The 8,643-nt window shown below is 64.7% G+C and overlaps 1 protein-coding gene across 2 annotated transcripts in view; it reads left to right on the top strand.

Moving 5' to 3' along the window:
• The first annotated feature begins 7,046 nt into the window (after positions 1-7,046).
• The window catches only part of LOC109318365 (protein FAM49A-like), a 31,477-nt gene continuing 29,880 nt past the window's right edge, over positions 7,047-8,643 (top strand). Inside the window, exon 1 of one of the 2 annotated variants that reach the window (XM_019547579.1) lies at positions 7,047-7,309. The gene's annotated coding sequence lies outside the window, so the exon portion shown is untranslated. The remainder of the gene's footprint in view (positions 7,310-8,643) is intronic. The other variant, XM_019547576.1, reaches the window with a different exon arrangement.

Below are 8,643 nucleotides of genomic sequence, written 5' to 3' on the forward strand. Positions count from 1 at the left end.
GTCCCGGCGACATGTCGTCTCCAGTGTCCCGCACCAATTAGCATTACTTCTGCATCGCTGCTCGTGCTGGCTGCCTCAGTGCCGCTCTGCCGTCCCGCTGCCCTGCTCCTGCTTAAAGCCCAGCCCCTCTCAGCCTCTGCAGTCCCTTCCTCGCCCACCCTCCTGGGTGCTTCCTCCTCTGTGGTTTCTGTCTGAGGCAGGTCTGTGACCAAGAGGGGGCCAAAGGCTCCTTTCTGTCACAGTGAGACCCCCCCACAGGGAATCCAGGTTGAGGGAGGGGAACGCCTGCAGGAAGGGACCCCCATCCATCTGGCAGGGATGCCCAGATGCCACCTTGATGTAGGCACACCCCAGAGCACATGGGGACTGCCGCCGCCTCGCAACAGTACACAGGGCCACCCTCCCACCCAGCAAGGACAGAGCCCAGCATGTACAACCCCATGTGTACACCTCTGAGCCCGTGTTCCCCGCCCCACCAAGCCAAAACAGCCCACATACATGTGATGCCGGTGCCCATGCACTCACACAAACCCTGCACACGTATTGAAGTGCATGAGCCCTGCCATGTATGCGAGCCAAGTATGCCCACGTGCATCGGTGCAACCCTGCATGCCCCCACACACAATGCACCCACCAGCATGCATGGACACGTGCCACACATGCATTAAGCACATGTGACAGCAATACAAGTAGCACCAGCATGAACACCCCCCCAACATGTAGACACACACAAACCACAAGTGCATATCTGTGCACACAAGACACCAATACGCCCCCGCAATGCAACCCAATGCCCAAATATACTGCCCACACACCATACCAGTGCAACTATGCATATGTCCAAATACACTGCCTACCCCACCCCTCCACACAGGCACACGCACACATGCACGTGCACATGCGTGCCTTCTCAAGTCTCTACAATTTGCTCTAGCCCCACTCAGAGTGCTAATTAAAGAGCCATCCCTCACCCCTCCGTCCATACACTCCAGCATGCACCAGACGCACAGCTTGGCAAAGGCACAGAGCTTCCTGAACTCCTGTCGCATTCCCCCTCTTCCCCCTCCCCCTCCCCTCCCCAGGCTCCAGGGTTTTCTTTGACTGGCAGATTTGAGGGGATGCAGCTGTCAGGAGCAAAATTCTTTCCTGAGCAGAAAATCGGCAGCGGGGAAGGGGAACGGAGACATACCCAGCTGATGAAACCATGAGAAATCTCGCCTTCCCTGTGATCCCGTTAATGGACCGAGACATGCTGGGGGGACAGAAGGGACAGCAGTCAACAGCCACAAGATAGGAGGCACGCAGATGGGGAGCAGACCCCGGGCCAAGGCACAGCACACACACAGATCTGGCTAACTCGAGCATCAGGCCGGGAGTCTGGGGCTGGGGGCTTTGTGGGGGTCGCACAGGGATTTAGACACTAGCCAGTGAAGCCCTGGTCCTTTAATGGGTTTTATGCACCAGGCCGGCTGGTTTATGGGGTGGGGTCACCATTTGCAGAGAGGTTTCCCTATAGCTTTCTCCCCTGCGTGGGCCGTGCCTCGGCCTGGGGTGCCCCCCCCCTGCCCTGCTGCTGCCTTCGATGGGCATCGCTGTACCCCCACCAGGTCCAGGCCAACGCCTGCACGCATGGCTCCTGGCTCCGTGCCCCACGTGGCTGTCCCTGGCCGAGGCCAGGCTGGGGCGGGGACCCCGGGAGAGAGCCCCAGGTGAGACAGGCGCGGATGCTCCAGCGTGGGGCGGTGCGCCAGGCAAATGCCTGCCAGGATCTGACCTGATTTCCTGCGAGGCGGGCTCCTGATAGGCTGCACACACATAACACGGTTTCTACCCAGCACCGTTTCGGTGCAGTTATGACCATATATGGGAGCGAGAGGGAGAGACGAGCTGTTCTCAGCAGCCACGGCGGTGGGGGTGGTCCCGGTGGACAGCTTTCTGTGTCACCGTGCAGCATCCCCGTGCACAATCAGCTGCTTCGGCAGCAGCAAGCCAACTCCCTCCTCTTCCAGCCCGCCTGGGCTTCACTGGCCCCTGCCTCCTAGCCCGAGCAGACCCCTCCACTAAAGGGGGGGCTTCAGCTTTGTGACAAATGGCACCAGGGAACCTGGCCGGGGTGGGGAGTTAGCCAGCTCTGTAGCCTCCCCAGGTGCCCAGGTGCCTGCCTGGAGGGTCCCCAGTCTTGAATGATAAGGAAAGGAAGAGACGCTCCTTAGGATTGGAGCCTCTTCCCCGGCCGCTCACAGCAGATCCTAGGGTCGCGCTGCGCGTGGTAGACCCAGGCAGTTCCCTGGAGCAGGTGCATAGAAGAAGCATGATGCAAGATGGCATTCGGCACGGTACAGCGCAGGAAAGACAGGCCACGGGAGCCAGAGACAGCAAGGGCAAGACCAGGAGAGGAGCCGGCCCCTGGGGATCTGCTCCCAGTCACCGCAGCGGATCAAGCACGGGCGCACTTCCGCAGCCTGGCTCCTCTCCGGCCTCTGTGCAGAACAGGGCTGTGCCGGGTGCGGGACGAGGAGCCGGCCGGTGGTACAGGAGCTGAGATGGGGGACACTTGGGTCATAGTGCAGATAAGGAGCCGAGGTCATTAGGATGCTCATTAAGGTCTGGGGATTTGTGGGCAAGGTAATTCTTTCTCCACCCCCAAGTTTATAATCTCAACAGACAAGAGAGAGGGCAAGAGGGAGACGACGAACAGAGGGAAGCAACTCACCCACGGCAGCAAAACCAGGCACAGGCCCTGGGTCCGGACCGCCACAGCAGACCACGCCGCCCTCTATGAGCAGACCCACCACCACCTGCGTGGGCTGGGGAGGCCTTTTCAGAGCTACGAAAGCCCGGGAAGGTTGGTGCGTTCAGTGCTAATAACGCTACCTGCCTGCCCCATGTCCAGACAGGGCGGTGACCGCTCTAGCTAGCTCGAGCACACAAAACCCAAAGCACCTTTTAGGCCTCCCACTGTGCTCCCAACATGTGAAACCCCTGCAGCTCCGGGATGCGGCACGTGTGTAGTTTGCAGAAATCCTGGCTCCCACGGACTGGGGCAGCGACCTCCTCTACCAGCCCTTCCTTCGCAGCCTCGGCGGCCCCAAAAGCTCAGCCTGCTTCAGGGGAGACACGAGCCGTGCAACACGGCCGCACGCGGGGTCGCCTCACTGGTCCCCCTTCACCCATAGCCACGTTACCACCTTTCTAGCCTCCGGGCTGCCCCCCATCCCCGTCCTCTCAGCAACATTTAGCCGGCCAGGTTCTCCGTATCTTGGACTCTGGGCTGCTGAGCAGATGGGGAAGGTCCTAGGGCAGAGACAATGCACGCCTCGTAATGCAGGCTATTAAAATGCATGATGAAGCTCTGGGGCAAGCCTCAGGAGATGGGGCCTCTGCCCTTCTGGTTTCAGGACAGGTTTTCATAGACATTAGACATTTGGGCTGGAAGGGACCTCGGAAGATCACGGGTTTGGTTCACGCGCCACCACGTTTGCTCCAAGGCAGGGGCTAGGCTCGGTGAGACGGCACCTTTGAAGGAAGGGGGAGCGCCCTTCTTTCGGGGGTTGCCGGCTCGCTGCTGGCGGTGGCAACTCCTCGATTCAAGGACGACTGCCACCACCGCTCATCGACGGGTCTCGAGGAGCCACAGATCCATCCACAGGTGCTGCAGGTCTTTACACCGTAAGCCGGGATTTCTCCCCTTTTCCTTCCTTCACTCTCTCTTCTCTGCTTTCCGGGCAATGTGCTTTACTTCAAAGGGGGCTGCGCGCGGTGGACGCTGCAGTGTCACTGGAGTCGGTTAGCGGCCAGCTCCTCCCAGCTCTCAGTGTCGCCGTCTGCTGCCTTCAGCCACTGCCCGTGATTCAACCTTCCCACCCAGCCGAGAGCCCGGACTGGGCATCAGCGGTCCGCCAGCACGGAGGAAGCAGGCTTGGGGGGCACGCATCCCCGGCGTTTTACGCAAGGCACAAACGGCAAGCTGAATCCGCGGCGCATCCCGATAAAGGGCAGGGATGGGACTGCTCAATGCTTCTCCCGTTCGCCAAGTCAAACCCCGCAGACTTTCACGGGCCCAAACCAGAGGCCCGATCTCAAAAGGAGACAGACGCCCAGTGTCTGAGCGCCATCCCCACCCATTCCCTGCTCTGCAGAGCTCCTCTCCGTCCCCTCCGGCTCTTGCTGGCAGCGCTGCCCGGACACGCTCCCACGTCTCGCTCCCGCTCTGCCTCCTGGCACACCTGCTCTTCTCATCCGTGAGGCCTCACTGCTCCCCCGCCTCCTTAATGCAGCAGCTATCCAGGCTGCCCCGGGCTGGGCGTTGTGCAAAGCCACCGCGCGTCTCCAGCGACCAGGCTCTCTCAGACCAGATCCTCCGAAGCCGCGCGCGCCTCCTTCCACTCTGCCTAGCCACACGCAGCCCACAGACGGCAGCTCGCCGGGTCTGCACGGGCCGATACGGGCCCACGGACCGCTCCGGGCCCCGCGTCGCCAGCGCCGCGTGCTGTCCCTGCGTGCCCCCGACGCCCCCTCCCGACACTTGTCACCTCCCTGCTCCGACCCACCCCGAAGCCACCTCTCCCTGGGCTCGGGGGCACCGGGGGCTCCTGACCCAGCCCACCTCCGCCGTGCCGGCTTGCCTCCTCTTTTTTGGCCTCTCCCACGCCCCCTCCCTCCCCTCCAAGCGATTAAACCTAGTCATGACGAGCAGCGACTGGTTTCGTGTCTCCAGCCGGCCCGGTGGCTTGAGCCGTGATGAATGGGGGACTGTCAAGAGTGAGAAAATATCACGGCGATTGGCCGTCGCCATGGAAATGCGAGGCTGGAGCCGCTCGTGGCACAGCCGTGAGCGGCAGCCGGGCCAGCCAGTCGCAGGCGGCCTGCCCGCTGCTCGGGGGGGCCCGGGGCGCTGGCACGCTCCCCCCAGGGCTGGCCGAGAGCCTGAGGTGGGCACCAGGACAGCCTGCGGGACCAGGGGGACTTTCCAGCGCTCCCTTCCCCTCGCCTGGGCTCTCCCAGCCAACCCGCGGCACCTGCGTCCGGCACGGGGAGACCCCTCCTAGCTCCTGTCCTCACATACGCTGGCCCACTCGGCCGCGGCGGAAGTCAGCTGCCCCCCTCTCCTATGCCCTCCTTTCCTTTGGGCTGGGGGGCCGAGCTGCGCACAGAGGCGGGCTGCACAAGGCATCTGGCTTCACCCAAGCCGATCAGAACCACGCGGGCCGCCTTCCCGAGCCGCACCCAGCGCAAGGGTGCAGCCGCACGGGGCCCAGGAGCAGACTCAACTTGGCCGGTCCCCACCTGGTCTCCCCGGGGGGTCCTGAAGGAGGGCACCGGGGCACCGGTCAGAGGCACGGGCCAGCGCCGGGAACCCAGCCGCGCAGGCCCCGGCCCCCGGCCCGCGCCCCAGCCTCGGCCTGCCGTCGCGGCGTCAACCCGCGGGCCGGATGGCCTGGCCTCTCCTGGGACTGTAGTGATGCTCTGCGTGTAAAAGGGAGATGCTAGCCTGGAAAAGCCCAAAGGAAAGCGCTGGAGCTGTCTACGGCAACAGCGCTGTATCGCAGCACGGGCTTGAGGGTGGGAAAGCCCTGCAGCGCAGCCCCTAGGAGCCAAGAGCCCCGGACCCCCGCCCGGGCAGTCTCCTTTGCTCCCACGCTGCGATGGGAGCCGCAGGGAGCCACGGCCAGCAGACCTGACGGGGGAGGCGGAGGCACGTGGGAGGAAAGGGAGAGGGGAGTGGAAAGAGCAAGGGTTTGGAGCAGGGATGGGAGGGCGGGAGTGTGGAGAGGAGTGCGGGTCCTTGCACCCTTGGAGCCAGGGGACGGAGCGGGGCCGGGGACCGCCATGTACTCAGCACGTGGGTAGGAAGGAGATGACCCTGGTTAGTGGGGTGTCAGAGCCCTCCCGGGGAGGCGAGGCGAGGCAAGGGAGCTTCCTCCTAGCCCTCGCAGGGGAGCTGGACCCCAAACAGGCCACAGGAATTGCCCAGTGAGGAGGCACAGACCCCTCGCCCCCGCTCAGCCCTCCTGAGCCCAGGCCCAGGCCCAGGCGGGCTGGGAGGCCTCCGCGCCACGCTCCATACCGGCGAACTGGAAGTCCTCCTGGCCCGCCGCCTGCCCGCAGGCTCCTGGCACCACGGACACGCATCCCAGGCACGTCACCTGCTTCCCGGCCTTGCCACAGGGCCCTTCTCTCCTCCCGCAGGCGTGCCGGCCCCTCTCCTCCTGCTCCTTCCACACGTGGCGCGACAGCGGGAGCGCTCAGCCAGCAAAGGGAACTGCGGCGCGGGGGCTGGGGCTGTGTCCACCACCCGGCATCCGAGGTACAACCTATGGAGCAAGAGCAGCCATATGACTCGACCGCGAATAACGCAGCAAAACAGGATCCCAGCGCTCCCGGGAAGGCTGGGATCGCCGCAAGGTCGTCAGGGCGATATTCCCAGGGCGGCCGCCCCAGCCCAGACAGTTGCTCTGTGCCTGGCAGCGGGCAGATGATCCCCCGCAGCAGCTGCACGGCCTCTCCCCTGCCAGCTGTGGAGCAGCAGCGGGGAGCAGAGGGTGCCGGCTGGCTCCTGCCTGGGCTCCGCTCGCGGCTGGAGGCTCTGAGCCCCTGCCCAAGTGCTGGAGAGAGGAGCCCCTGCCCCGAGGAGCCTGCGGTCTGTCTAAACCCGCCGGGTTTCGGGGAAGCCAAGGCAGAGACAGGAAGCAACTTTCCCGGTGTCACCCCACCGGGCAGCGGTGCCTCCGGGAGCAGGCCCCAGCCTCCTTGATGTCGGCGCAGCTGGAAACCCGCGCGTTAGGAGCAGACCGCATGCGGGGCCTGGCGACAGGCCCCCCTCCCACGGGATGCAGCAGCCTCCAGGGCTGAGTCAGCGGCAAATTTAGAAGCAGCGAGACCTGAGCTCACCCCACGACCCACAGCAGCCTCTTCCCCGACACGGCGCGCGGCCCTCAGGGCCAGAGCCCCGGGCCGACCCGCTGCAGCCCTCCGACCCGCGGGCAGCCCAGCAAGCAGAGGGTTAAGCAGCCCTGGCTTCCTTGCACGTCAGACGTCACAGTCATTTTAGGGGGGAGTAGTGGTCTATGGTGGTCTTTGTGATGCATTTTATACTGATAGCAGCAGCTGCTGCACTGAGGCTGCCTTCACCAGAGACACACACACACTCGCACACTCGCACACGCACACACGCATGGGAAGGGCTCTGAAGGCTGATATTCCCAGACGCTCCTCACTCTAATAGGATCCGCAGAAGATTGGGAGGGAGACTCCGGCCGCCTGCCAGCCTTTCCCGGAGAGCTGGCCTTTCGCTCTTCCCACCAGCACGGTGAGTTGCTGGCTCCGTCGGTGGGGGGCTGAGACCCGAGACCCCCGATCAAAGGTAGCAGTGGGTTTGTTGCCCCGGAGCATCTGGCATTTCCAGAGCTGTAAGACAGGGGCTGGGCTAGGAAGCCCCCGGCTGCGGGAGCTGCCTTCTTCCTCCTTGCCTGGAAAGCAGGACAGCTCCTTGGGGTCTACGCGGTTTCCCTCCGTCCGCTTGGGGGGCGTCGCGTCTCCGATGCAAGCCGTCACTTACTTTCCCCCCCTTCTCCGTTTAAACCCGGAGCCTCTTTCCATGGGAGAAGGGTGCAGCTGGCACCCACCCCTGCCCCCATGCGTGGGGCTCTCCCAGGCGCTGGGCGGTGACTGGATGCAGTCTGTGCAGAGGGGTGTGCGAAGGGGCTGGGGAGTCGGTGCTCCTTCCCAGCTGCCCGTGCCCCCTACCCTTCGCGGCAGTGGGCAGGGTGAGTCTCCGCGGCGGCTGGCTGGGTGGAGCGGTGGCACAGGTGCCAGTGGCGCATCGCCGCTGCTAGGCCGTGCTCACGGCGCCGGCAGCTGGGCACTGCATCGCTCTGCTCAGCACCCCTGCGGTAAATTCTGCTTGCCTGCAGCCACAGGAGAGGAGAGGCGAGGCGAGGCGAGCGCAATGCCCTCTCCTCTTCGCGGCGGCTCTGGCTGGACAGCCATGCGGCGCTCACGCTCTCCCTCTCACCCTGGTCCAAGGCGCTGGGTGGGGAGACAGCCGGGCACGGCTGCCGTGCTGCTCGGCCGGCGGGGAAGTTCCCGGGTGGAGCGGGAGGCCGCGCCGGAGGCCAGCCCCCTGGCTGCAAGGGGAAGAGGGTCCTTGCTTGTCTCTGCCACGGAGGGAACGGGGGCAAGACCCATGGGGTGTGCCAGGGAACAACGTCCTCCCTGCCGGGCAGGGGATCCTACGGTACCTAGCCCACACTGCACTTATTTTTGCCGGGGGGAGCTGCCAGGCTCCCAGGACGCAAGGCCAGACTCCCCAAAACAGTTGCTCCCCAAAAGGGGATGGAGAGGGTCTCGTGGTCCCGCAGCCGCGCCTCTGGGGGCACGGGGCGGCTTGCGGAGGACGGGCGCGTCCAGCTCCCGTGGCGGTGCTTGCTCTGTGGCTTATCCAGGTCTTTGCTGGCCAGGGCAGGAGGACAATGGGGGCAGCTCGTGGCGGGGAACAAGCCTGCTTCGGGGGACGCGGTGAGGCGGAGCCCGGCTCCAGGGAGTGGCCGTCTGAGTCCTGCAGAGCCGGCTGCGCGGGCTTAGCCGAGGGGCCGGGGAGGGGGCCGAGGCGACGTCGCTGCCCGCCCCGCCAGCCTGCTGGGG

Source organism: Crocodylus porosus, unplaced genomic scaffold (assembly GCF_001723895.1).
Source record: "Crocodylus porosus isolate Cpor-Errol unplaced genomic scaffold, CroPor_comp1, whole genome shotgun sequence".
In the NCBI taxonomy this organism is placed as follows: domain Eukaryota; kingdom Metazoa; phylum Chordata; order Crocodylia; family Crocodylidae; genus Crocodylus; species Crocodylus porosus.